The following is a 13902-nucleotide window of genomic DNA, read 5'->3' as shown; positions in this document are numbered from 1 at the left end:
TGGTCCTGCACATGCTACTGAAAACTGTGCATTCAGGGTGGCTTTTAACTTTGTGGAAGACAAATTTTGAGAGCACCATTCCATGTTGCTTTTGAAGTCATTGCAGTAAAACAGAAACACTGGAAGGTTTTGCCAGTACAGCTGGACAGGAAAGAGTTCCCCTATACTTCCAAAATGTTGATATTTTCCCCAACTGAAATTATGGTGAAAAGAAAAATTTAAAAACATGTTTTTGCAAAGTGAAAATCTACAGATCAGGTTGATCAAAGCATGTATTTTTTTTTTCAAAATTCCATATGGATCTTTTAAAAAGATTTTTAAAATGCTTCAGTTGTAGACATTTTGAATATTACTATAAAGTAACATAACTTTTGAGGGAAAAAAAAAACTTGACCCACAGCGTTTTCGTTCCTAAGCTTTTTCATGCAATTTTTTTTCTAATGGGACATTAGTAAAAATGGATCTTTTCCTGTGAATAGTTTCCATTTCCACAATTTGTCATTTTGCAATAAAAAGAAAAAAATATCCACTAGCTCTAGCTGTCAATTCCATATTTAATGACTGCCATGTTCCAGCCCAGAGTTGGCACTATTTTGATGACTGATAAAGATAAGCCATACCTACATATAGTTCTTAATCCCTTTAAAAGTACTGTGAAGCTTGCAACAGACAATACGAAAGTCAATCAACCATCATTGTAACAATAAATAAAAGGAATATTGTCTTCAGTGCTCCATTACATTTAATTACAAATCCCTCAAATGCTTGTAGAACTGAACTTCCAAAACACTGATCTTTTCTTTTTTTTCTCCCTTCTCTCACTGACTGATAAAATTGTTTATTTTTGCTCTTGGCAGAAAACTTTGTGAATGTTTTCCTTAGAAACCATAAGGTCCAAGCCTTGTTTGTGCTTAATCCATACAGGTGGCCTGATACTTCATTGTCATTGCACTTCGTATATTCATTTGGGCAGCTGCAGAGAGAGATATAAAATGACACCCTTCCAATTTAGTAGCATTTAACATTCACTTTAAAATGGTGTTAATGACTTAATAGGATTTTGGACATTGGGAAACAGGTCCCAAAGTCCTTAGTCAGATGTTGATCCTGTCACTCCTATAAATGTAAAAGAAAGGAATGAAAATGCATCCAGAACAAGTGGTGGAAGAGGACAGTAAAATAAAACGATGGGTGTAGACCTCTCCATTGAGGATGCTGTCCCGGGAGGCAAAGTAATGAGCAGCTTGGGACTCGTGGGACAGAAGAAGGAACCCGCGCGACTCATTAGCTGCCTTTTTATGCAATTACAGCCAGCCGGTGATGTCAGCATCGGACACCAGCCAGCAAAGATAAAAATGGCGGCCTCGGTGGCAGAGGGGGCAGATAGCCAGGCAACGGAGCCACGGCTGATGCCAGGGGCTAGGAAGACCCCTGCACACTGGACCCGAGGAGCCTGACAAGCAGGAGCTGATGTAGGCTGGGGAAAGTGGGGCCCTCCTGACAAAAGTCCACACCAGACAACGGAGGAATAACAGGCTTGCCGGCCAGAGGGAGAACTGAAGTTGTACCTGGAAGCATGACAGAACCCAGGTGGGAGTGCCAGGACGATGGGGCAGGGAGGAAGGCACAACAGGGGACAAAGACCCAGGGAGAGCCCTAAAGGGGTTTATGGTCAGGACAGGTATCACCACCGGGGTCCATCTTATTAAGGAACTGATGAGAGTTGGTCCAGGAGGCAACGAATCAAGAGGAGCATGTTCCCTCCCTATTAGGCTCTGGTGTGGGGATAGAAGGGGGCAGGAATAGATTTACTGGTCCATTTTGTTGATTCATTTATTTTGTTACCCTGGGCAAAGGGGCATCGGGGATAGAGACAAATACCCCAGGGGTGGGGCAGCAGAGAAGCCTCGGCAGAGTTTCTCCTCATGGTGATAGGTACCCGGGAAGGAAGGGATGGGAGTGTGAAGGGCTGTTGGGGCAGGCCCACATGGGCAAGCAGGGTCCTAAGCCATGGTCTCCGGGACGCAACAGTGGAGAGGGTGACCCTGTGGGAGACACCTTGGATAACAAGCTGGGCAACTCACCAAAGGTGGCGTGAGGCCGGGGTGTAGGGGCGGCGGAGCCCTGTGAGCGACTGCTGGGCTAAACCCGAGCCACCGAGGGTCCTGCTAACCGACCCCGCCTACTGAGGAACACCAAGTCATGGCAGATGAAATCGGGGTTGGTGACGTGGGGAGAAGAGAACTACTCGGGCAACAACATGGGCTCGGAAGGCGCGCGACATCTGCCAACCGATCGAAAGCTGCCCGAGAGCGGCTATTGGAAGCCTGGCGGCAACAGAGTGATGCATTGGCTGGGAATGCCTTGAGGGGTTACTCGTCTGCCATGCAGCCAACCAAGATGGCTTCCATAGATTTGCTGGCACAGAACCTGCAAGCGTTGATACAGATTGTGGGTTTGCAGCAACGTATGTTGGCCCAACATAGCCTGTCAGCTATTTGAATGCCCAAGATGACTGCAAAAGACAACCCAGAGGCATACATTGAGGCCTTTGAACGCCATGCAGTTGTCACTGGCCTCGACAAAGGGTACTGGGCCAGCCAGCTGGAAGCCTTGGTAGTAGGTAAGGCCCAGGCAGCCTATTGGGCCTTGACCTGAGAAAAAGCTCAAGACTACAAGGCAGTAAAAGCTGCTATTGTGTACCACTTTGAAATCAGCCCAGAGCACTATCAGCAGCTCTTCCGGGCAAAGAAGGGGGCAGAAGAGAGGCGACCGTGGGTGATACTCCAGTGGCTTTGGGATCTCTTTGGAAAAGTGGGGAATTCTGCCTACCTGTACGATGGCGACCCTTGTGGACAAGATCATACTAGAACAATTTATGAATGACTTGGAAGAAAGAACCCAGCACTTGGATCTGTCAGCATGCCCCGGAGACCTGCGATGAAGCAGTGAAATTGATTGAGGCCTTTGCAGCCACGGAGTAGCATTACCCACGGGAGAAATGAGGGCCCCTGTCACTGGCTTCAGCAACGAGGGAGGCAGAGCGACGAAGGCCCAGGTATAGGACCCAGGGAGAGGACATGGTATGTTACCACTGTGGTCGGACAGGGCATTTTGCCCAGGAGTGCCCAGGGTGGACACAGAGCTCCCAGTGAAGGATGGTCGAGTTCCTAAAAGAACCCATCCAAGGGGAGCCTATGGATTGTAGTTTTGGGATGGGGGGTGGAAGCCCGGTATGGGTGCGCCCTGGGGTGCAGGGTTGAGGATCACCAGGTATGGGCTGTTAGATTCCGGATGTGCTTAGTTGTTGATTTTTGCTGATCTCTTGCCAGACATCCCCGATTGTCAGAAAGACCCAGTGAGGGTGTCATGCCTCCATGGAGAAACTCAGGCGATGCGCCGAGTATGGACCCAGCTCAGAGTCATGGAGCATCACTGGGAGTTGCTGGTGGGCCTTGCATCCTGGCTTGCATGTGATATGCTTTTAGGACGAGATTGGACACCCCTGTATGTTATGGACAGGGTGCAGGACATTGAGTTCACTCGCAGAACCTTAAAAATGCAAGAGGGATGGCTTGGTGACTCAGTGGGGCGCAGTACAGGCGATGCAGGCGTGGTGGGGCTGGCACCGCACACAAGCCACCGAGCGGGCCTGGCTACGGGGATGAGTCCCTCGCAGGCCCTCAGGGCAGGAGACTCAATTACCTCTCCCAGGTGTGCGGCGGTGCCGGCGGGCACAAAAGCCACACTAGAACGGAGAGGAGAGGGACCGGAAGGGCTGGGCCGGGAGCGGATCCCCGGCGGAAGCCCGGAGTGGCGGAGGCTTGCCGACACGCACCTTGCCCGCTTATTCTGGGGAAAGGGTAAGTCCCCGCAGGGGCAAGGCACCAGGGGTGACAAGGCCCGAAGTCATTGGAGGCAGTTGTAAAGGCTGGGGGCACCTCGCCCCAGCTGGAGGCCGCATGGTTGTTAGCCAGGAGAAGTGGGCTACGGGCCTCGGCCACAGTGCGCTGGGGGCAGAAGGCGGAGCCGCCCAGATGGGGCAAGGATCCTACGGTGGCAGACAGCCGACCCCAACAGGGAGACGAGGGCCTCCTGAAAGAGGAGAGCGGGGCTTGAGGGGAACCGGCAAGCACAAGGGACCCAGAGTTAGACGCCCCGTGGTGGGACTGGCTGTCGGCTCACGGGTTAATAACGTTGTATTTTGTACTTGAGGCGTTGCCCCCCCCTTACCCGAGGGGAGGCTGGGAGCGCAACCTGGACTTGTACCTGGAGGCCCGGGTGAGGGTGTAAGGGAGGAAGGCACCCTCAAGGATCTCGGACTTGAATCGACTGGAGGTCCCACTTCCGGACATGCACGTGTCGTAAAAGACACACTGAACCAAGGAACCATCGAAGTCATGGCAGGAGGATCTGGCGTGGGCATCCCCGGAGTGAGGGCCCCCAACCTGGAATTAGTGGACAAACATACACAGACAACTGAGTGACTGAATTTGTTGACGGGCGTGTCAACATTGTGGTGCATTGGCCGGGAAACGATGACAGCCTTCTGAGCACACGGTATGGGCGCGATGGAGCACCAGGTGGCTGGACAGATCGCGGACCCGATGCACCAGCTACTAAGTGTGGTAGTACAGCTGCTTCAGCAACAACAACAGCAGTCTGTGAGGCAGATGACCTTGCAGGAGCACTGGATGCAGCAACAAACGTGGTTACCCAGGGGCGGCGCAGAGTGGCGCATGCCGAAGATGATGCTGGAGGATGACCCAGAGGCCTTTCTCGAAATTTTCGAGAGGGCGGCCCTAGCAGCAGGTGTCGACAAAGCGAAATGGGCAGGCCAGCTGGGCACCCTGCTTATCGGGCAGGCACAGGCAGCATACAGGGCCATGTTGAGGAGTGACCCCATGGACTATGAGAAGGTAAAGGAGGAGATACTGCACCGACCATATCTCACACCAGAAAGGTGCAGGCAGGCCTTTAGAGAGAGGAAGACGGCTGAGGTAAGGACCCCCCAAATCTTATGGCAGACCCTGGCGGACCTGCTGGGCAAGTGGCTCAGGCCAGAAATTGCCTCCAAAGACCACATAATTGACCAGGTCCTGATGGAACAGTTTATTAATGACCTTGAGGTGGGTAAGGTGCCACTGCCCCACCTCCTCTCGGGAGGCACTCCAGTGGGCTGAGCAGTTTGACGCCGCCCAGGGGGAACGGCACCGGACGAGCGGCCCAAAAGGCACGGACCCTATGGCTAGGCAAGCTGCGTAAAGGGGTCAAGAAAGACAGAGGGCAAGGCCCCGCCTGTTTTACGTGCGGGAGGAAGGGGCATTTTGCAAGAAGCTGCCCGCAGGGGATGTGAGGGAGTTCCCTTAGAGAGAGGTACCATCAGGATGACCACCAGACCTCAGAAGTGGGGCTGGAGGTAGAAGCAATGGACTGTGGGGTGGGTAGCCATAACCAGGCCCACATTCAACCTTTGCCTAAGGTGCAAGCGTGGGTGGAAGGAGTCCCCATTCAGGCAGTGGTGGACACCGGGTGTACCCAGTCCCTGGTTAGGCCGTCACTCATTAGGTGGGAACAGGCCGCCCAATGTGAGGGATTCAACCTAGTCTGCCTCCATAAGGAAAGAAGCTACATCGAACGGCAGGTGCTGACCGTACGGGTAGGGGAAACCCAGTGCAGAATCCCAGTTGGGTTAAGAGAAGGAATATTGTATCCCATGATCCTGGGCCTCGATTGGCCCAAGATCTTCGATATCCTTGCGTTTGGGAGAAGGGGCCGGAGCGAAGTTGAAGGCCTGGTCGGGGAAGAAGGTCGGGAGGCTGACGACTTACAGATTGGTGAGATGACTCAGGCGGAGCCGTTCCGGAGACAACAGGAGACAGACCCAGAACTGCACGTCTTCTGGGAGATAGACGCTCAGGAAGACACCTCCCAGGTAAGCCCCACGGGGGGCACCAAGTGCACCCCGCGCATAGAAATAAGAAATGGATTACTTTATAGGGTGAAGCAGGGAAGGTGTGAGGGAGAAGAGGTAGCACAATTAATAATCTCACATACCTTACGGGAGCAGCTATTATGGCTGGCCCACAAGCACCCCTTTGGAGGGCACCTGGGAAGAGACAAAATGGAGGCACGGCTGACTTGCTGGTGCTTCTGGCCCCATATTTACGAAGATGTAGATAAGTATTGCCGTTCGTGTCACACCTGCCGAAAAGTTAGCTCGCACAGGCCGCAGAAGGCCCCGCTGCAGCCCATGCCAGTGGTATGGGAGGCTTTCTCTCGTGTAGCATTAGATATGGTAGGCCCACTCCCTAAAAGCGTAGCTGGGCACCAGTACATTTTGGTGTTAATAGATTACACCACCAGATTCCCCGAGGCTATCCCTCTGAGGGTGGTGACTGCCACTAAGGTGGCAGATGCATTAATGCATTGGGTGGCTATGTTTGGGATTCCGCGGGAGATAGTCACAGACCAGGGGTCCAACTTTATGTCCGCAGTCCTAAAGGCTTTTTGCAAAGTACTCCAGATTAGGCACCTTAGGACAACTGTATATCATCCGCAGACCAATGGGTTGGTGGAGCGGTTTAATGGGACACTAAAGGGGATGCTGAGGCGATGCACCCAAGAGGAGCCCCGGAAGTGGAGCCTAATGATCCCACCCCTGCTTTTCACGGTGAGAGACGCCCCTCAAGCCTCTCTAGGTTTCTCCCCCTTTGAGTTAACGTTTGGGCATCAGCCCCGTAGTCTGTTGGATGTTAAATGAGAAGAATGGGAGGCTGGGCCCGAGCACGGGGGAAGGATGAGGGAATATGTACAAGAAATGCGAGACTGGCTGCAAGCAGCCCAAGATATTGTGTTGACTAACTTAGAACAGACACAGGTCCCCAGAAAGAGAGCTACGATAGTAGGGCGCAACCTCGGGAGCTAAAGATAGGGCAGAAAGTGTTGCTAATGTTACCAGACGCCACTAGCAAGTTCTCAACGCAATGGCAAGGCCCCTTCTCAGTTGTAAGGAAGGTGGGGCCAGTTGACTATGAGATTCTGCGCCCTGGGGCCAAGCGGGAATGCCAGATATTTCATGTTAACCTGCTTAAAGAGTGGTGTGAACCTGAGGGACTCCTGATCTCACCGGGGCTAGGTCCAGGGGAGGAAAGAGGGCCGGCGACCGAGAGCCCAAATTGCCCACGCAGGGTAGGACAGGTGCCCGTAAAGGTGCACCTCAGCCCGTCCCAGAGACGGCAGTTAATGGGGCTAGTTCATGAGTTCCATGACGTCTTCACGGAATGTTTCGGAAAGGCGCGGGACGTGAAGCACCAGATTATCACTAAGGAAGGGCAAATAGTGCGGGAACGATGGCAACGCATCCCATACCATAAGTGCACGTTAGTAGAAAAGGAAATTAAGATGATGCTAGAGCAGGGGATCATAACTCCCTCCCAGAGCCCGTGGCGCAGTCCAATAGTACCGGTAGAAAAGCCAGATGGGAGCCTGAGACTGTGCATAGATTTCAGAAGATTAAACGAATTGACGCAGTTCGATCCATTCCCGATGCCACATATAAACGAGTTAGTGGAGTGCATCGGTCAAGCCAAATACATTTCGACCCTCGATTTGTCTAAGGGATATTGGCAAATCCCACTCTGGGAGGAGGACCAGTGCAAAACAGCATTTGGCACGCCGTGGGGCCTCTTTGAATTTAAACGTATGCCCTTTGGGCTCAATGGAGCCGCCACTACCTTCCAGAGATTAATGGATTGGGTCTTGGCACCCCACCAAAGGTACGTGGGGGCCTATATTGACGACATTATCACATACACGGACACCTGGGAGCAACATCTGCGGGCCCTGCGAGCTGTGCTACTAGAACTGAGACAAGTCGGGTTGACTGCCAACCTGAGGAAATGCGCGCTGGGAAAGCGCGAAACCAAGTACTTAGGTTTTCTAGTGGGACAAGGCTGTGTTCGTCTGCTGACGGACAAGGTGGCAACCATCAGAGACTACAAAGTGCTGACAACGAAAAAACAGATGCGAGCGTTCTTGGGGTTGGTTAGCTATTACCGGTGCTTTATTCCTCGTTTAGCGGAGATTGCTGCACCTCTGGTGGAAACCACCAAAGGCCACCGGTCAGGAGTAATTGAGTGGACCCAAGAACGACAAAAAGCCTTTGAAGAGGTAAGAAGAGCCTTATGTCAGCAGGTGGTCCTGCATACCCCCAACTTTGCTATCCCGTTCACTTTACAGACTGACGCGTCAGCGTCCGCTCTCGGGGTGGTCCTTTCACAAGAGACAGATGGAGTGGAGCGGCCTGTCGCCTATGCCACCCGAAAACTAAACGACCCAGAGACCAGGTAATCCACTACAGAGCGGGAATGTCTGGCAATCAAGTGGGGGTGGAGTATTTTCGATATTACCCTCTAGGCTGCGAGTTCAAATTGATTACGGATCACGCGCCCCTGCGGTGGCTGCATACTACTAAAACTGACAATGCACGCATCATGCATTGGGCCTTAGCCCTCCAGCCGTATCGCTTCTTGGTGACCTACAAACCAGGTAGGTTGAATATGGTGGCAGACTTTTTATCCCGATGCAAAGGAGAGGTGGAGAAAGAGTGTCAGGGGCAGACAGTTGAGAGAGGAGAAATAGGAAGAACGTGGCGTCTTGAGGGGTGGGGTGTGTGAGAGAGCCCCAGCCCTGAGCAGCCCCGGGAGCAGTGAAGCGGGTGCCGCCGCGGCAATAAATTGCCGGCGGCTGCGGAGCGTGGGGCGCAGTACAGGCGGTGCAGGCGTGGTGGGGCCGGCACCGCACGCAAGCCACCGAGGGGGCCTGGCTACGGGGACGAGTCCCTCTCGGGCACTCAGGGCAGGAGACTCAATTACCTCTCCCAGGTGTACGGCAGCACTGGCGGGCACAAAAGCCGCACCGGAGCGGAGAGGAGAGGGACCGGAAGGGCTGGGCCGGGAGCGGATCCCCGGCGGAAGCCCGGAGCGGCGGAGCCTCACCGACACGCGCCCTGCCCATGTATTCTAGGGAAAGGGTAAGGCCATGCAGGGGCAAGGCACCAGGGGCGACAAGCCCCGAAGTCATTGGAGGCAGTTGTAAAGGCTGGGGGCACCTCGCCCCAGCTGGAGGCCGCTTGGCCGGTAGCCGGGAGAAATGGGCTACGGGCCTCGGCCACAGTGCACTGGGGACAGAAGGCGGAGCCGCCCAGATGGGGCAAGGATCCTACGGTGGCAGACGGCTGACCCCAACAGGGAGACGAGGGCCTCCTGAAAGAGGAGAGTGGGACTTGAGGGGAACCGGCAAGCATAAGGGACCCGGAGTCAGATGCCCCGTGGTGGGACTGGCTGTTCGGCTTGCGGGTTAATGACTTTGTATTTTGTACTTGAGGCGTTTCCCCCCCCTCTCACCCAAGGGGAGGCTGGGAGGGCAACCCGGACTTGTACCTGGAGGCCTGGGTGAGGGTGTAGGGGAGGAAGGAGCCCTCAAGGATTTCGGACTTGAATCGACTGGAGGTCCCACTTCCGGACATGCACGTGTCATAAAAGACACACTGAACCAAGGAACCATCGAAGTCGTGGCAGGAGGATCTGGCGCGGGCATCCCCAGAGTGAGGGTCCCCAACCTAGAATTAGTGGACAACCATACACAGATGACTGAGCGATTGAACTCGTTGACGGGTGCGTCAACAGATGCCCCATCGGAATCTCTGGGGTATTCACCCTTTGAACTTGTGCTAGGCCACCAGCCACGAGGTTTGTTACAGATTCTCCAGAAAGAGTGGGAACAGGGCCCTGTGGTAGTCTCCAGCCCCTTGAAATACCAACAAGCGTTTCAATGCCAAGTCCAGAATGCCCGAGAGCCGCAGCTGGCAACTTGAGGCAGGCTCAACAAAGACAAAAAGAAAAGTACGACCTACATGCGAGGGAGTGGGAATTCCAATCAGGGCAGAAGGTGCTGGTCCTATTACCCACCTTGCATAGTAAGTTGCTAACTTTATGGCAAGGGCCCTTCGAAATTATTTGACGAGTCAGCCCAGTCGACTCTGAAGTGTATCACCCTTGTCACCAAAAAACAAAACAAATTTACCGTGTCAATCTCTTACGAGAATGGCGACAGCCTGAAGGATGGGCGGCATTCAGAGAAGAGGTGGCCAAGGACCCAGGGCCAACCCCACTGAGACCGGGGGATACGGAACCATTGTTGGCGGTCCGAGTGAGCGACGAGCTAACTGTCACGTGGGCACTTGGGTGCCCCGTGCCTAAGAGGAAATAAAGAGAGCTGCCAATCACCAGGGCAGCCCAGATGCCGGTTGCCAGGGCAACCAGGCAGGTCATGTGGCCAAAAGGGGGCAGGGCCGGGCCTTTATAAACAGCCCAGGCCGGAGCATGGAGAGCAGTTCCCTTTCGGTAGCTGCAGGAGCAGGAGCTCTGCGGGAGAGCTGAGCAGGCCGAGTGGATGGTTGCTGCCTGACCACACTGACCGGCTGCAATGATGCAGGGGTAGAGAGGACCCTGAGGGAGGTATGGTTGAGAGCCAGCATAGCACAGGATTTGTATGATAAGCCTGGGGCTTATGTTATGTTGTAGCCGGCTGGCTAATAGTGTGGTTTAGTTACCATTATACCGGAGGACCGGGTGAGGCTGTAGGGGTGTGAGGAGGCCTCACGGGAGCTCCCCATTAATCTGGGGGTTCCTGGTGCAGAGTGGCTATTTGAAGCCCGGCGGCAACAGATGCAAATATGGGTCATGTGTACTCTGGAGTGATTTATTTTGTATGGTGTAAAGATAGACTAGACACACAATATAAAGTCTTACACTAATTTAAGTCATTTTACTTTCACGTAAAGTCACTTTTGAAAATGGGGGGAGAAGAGGAGACTATATGTGGCTCTATATTACATTAACACATATGTGATAGATGTTAAGTGTATGACCTAAAGTAGCAGGGGACAAGGAGGCGGCAGGGGGTTACATTTACATTTCAAAGTAGAACCTGTAAGGGGTGAGAAACTGGAATATCTAAGAAGAGGCAAGAGACAGAGACTCCAGATGTGTGAGAGTCATGAGAGACATGAGATATGTGGTGGAGCCAAGGGGAAGAAGAGAGTGCAGATCGCCTATATACAGTAAGGCAAAGATGAGGCCTGTGGGACTGCCCTCACCACCTAAGATGACCTGTGGACCCCGCAGAAAGACTTTCTAAATACCTGGCTGCAAGGAGACACTCTGCCCTCAGGATTATGTAAGATATATAAGGCTTTCTGTTGCCTTTTTGCTTATTATGTTGCATTGTAAGTTAGGTTAAGTTGTGTGTGTTGTTCCTGTCTCTTACTGGGCTGTGTCTTAGCTTAGGTGGAGTTTTTCTGTTGTTGTTTGTCTCATGCTTGAAATTGCAAATTGCTATGTTCAAGAAATGCTTTCTTCAGAGAATGGACTATTCTTGTTCAAGCACTTATGACTTCAGTGCCAGTACCTAAAGTCTAATATTAAGCCTGGTAATACGTTTTGGTGTCTCTGGGTGCGCCCTATTGAATTTGTTTGGACTGAGAGATTATGCACAACACTTAAAATTTTGTTGAACACGGGACTTTACAATTGGAAGCTGCTTGGAATAAGAGCTGTTATGAAACCTGTTCTGCAGACTAGGGCGCTTACTCACTTAAATTTGTCAAACTGGGTTTTGCAAGGGAGGGAGCTCAGACTGAGCTGGTATTCAGGAGCTTCCCTACTTTTTGGATTAGCTTGATATGGCAGGCTTAATGAGAAACGAACTGTTAGAACTTGAGAGATGGGTGATAAGCAAAACAGCTCTGGGTTTTTGGGATAAGGATGCATTTTGTGGACCAAATACGTTTGTACAGCTTTCAAGGCCAGTGGATCCCCTCTGGGCATAAATCCTGGGTGAATAAAAAGACAAAGAAATGAATCACTCTGGAGGGGATATTAATGGAAGAGGTGCAACAGAAGGAGCAGCAGTTAAAGAATGCAACAAATGAGTCAGGGAGGCTGCAGCAAGAAGCAGCCATCTCCTAGGTACAAGTAAAAACATTGCAAGGGACATCTTTGAAAGTTGCGCTAGAAATTGCACAATTAGAAAAACAGGGGGAAAATTACAAGACCAAAAGGAGGAAGCAAATATAGAAGTGGCATTGTGAAAACAGAAAGCACTGGATGCCCAAAGCACAGTGTGAGCTGTTTAAAAAAAATTCTCAGAATAGACTTAGACCTGACCATAATAAATGCCACCAGCAATTAAGGGAGTTAAAAGCTACATTGGAAGTGTCGCTAGAAAATGTGGCAGCAATATAAGGAGGATGGATTGGGTGGGGCAGGTCTAGTGAAAATGAATTGGAAGACTTGGGTGATGACAGCCCAAACCCAAATTCTCCCCATTATGATTATGAGAAAGATCATTGGGGTGAACCTCCCTGTTGGCCATACCCATATGTCCCCTTAAGGGGGGGATTTTCAAAGGTTAAATAATGCTTGTTAAGGACCTACGGCTCCCATCTTGAAAAGAGCACTACCCCTATGAGGAGAGGGGGAAGGGGGAGAATGGGTCAATGACCGACCACCCATACTATTCTGTTTTTATCCACGCAGGAGGCAATCATCATTGCTAAAAATTTGGGACCCTTCAACAGGGATAATTTATGGGATTGGTTATATTCCTTAAATCAGGTACAGGAGTCAGATAAATTGACAGAGGGAGATGTGGTAATAATTGTAAAGATGGAATTTTGTTAGGGTGAAGAAACAAATTAATGGCCATCCTGAGGGATGTTGCAAGAGTATTTGTGGGAAATGATGGGATGCTGTCCATGCTGGCCAGGTATGTGCAGAAACCGGGTGAAGATTCAGAAGTATTTATAAGCTGTGGCTAGCCTTTCAGATAGTGGTCTCTTTCATCAAGCCCCAGCAGGGGCAAAATCTGAGGGATGCTAATCCATTGTTCAAACAGCTCCTGTTTGGGGCACTCAACAGGGAAACGAAAAGCAAGCTCTTGTTGCTGTGTGGCTCAGGGTCAGACTGGGAGACAATTCATAAAGCAGTATTGCATGTGTGATGCAGTAATGAAGCCTATCAGAAAGAGAAAGGAAAAGTCTCAGCTGTCACCTTTAGTAATAATGGACCAAAAGGGACAGAGCAGTCTGCAGGAGAGAAAAGCGAAGGCTTTCAGAGAACCAACAGAAATTCAGAATCCCGGAGAGTGCAAATCTGGCACCAGCTTATTAAATATGAAAAAAGGAGAAGAGATAGATGGTCTGCCTACTTTAGAGTTATTACAAAGATTAGTCTGTCATGAAGAAGGGTAAGGCCAGAACCTAATGCTCTGCCTCTGGAGTGTTAGGGCAGCCTGGTGTCTGATAGCCCCCTTTTTCTAATACCCATAAAATATGACAGCTGAGGGCATCCTCTAGTAAAATTGCAGTTTGGAAGTGATATAAATGGTCCAGTATCGAGGCTAACAATGCTAATAGATACAGGTGCTTTGTTTTCGATTGTGAGGGTAGAGGAGGCTCCATTCTCTTACAAGCAAGGAGAGGAAACATGGCTTGAAGGGCTTAATGGAAAAGAATCATTAGTACCCTTCTCACAGGTGCAGCAATTTGGAATATGGACCCAATGGGTCAAAGGCACAACTGGAATGATGAAATGATGGCAGCAAGGAATATTGGGCATAGATGATTTTAAAAAGTTACGAATAACTGTGGAATTGACTAATAACACCATGCTTTGTAAGACTGCAGGTAACACGGTGGATGAGTTCCCAATGTGCTTGCTGCAAAGCATAGATTCACTTCTCATAATGAAATCCAAATGGGATAAAGATGTCCAGACTGTAACCAATAAGTACCCACAGGTGTGGGCACAACATAACTTGGAATGTGGGAAAATTGAA

This window comes from Crocodylus siamensis, chromosome 10 (assembly GCF_052110815.1).
Source record: "Crocodylus siamensis isolate JL-2025a chromosome 10, ASM5211081v1, whole genome shotgun sequence".
Taxonomy (NCBI): Eukaryota; Metazoa; Chordata; order Crocodylia; family Crocodylidae; genus Crocodylus; species Crocodylus siamensis.
This window is presented reverse-complemented; position numbering follows the sequence as displayed.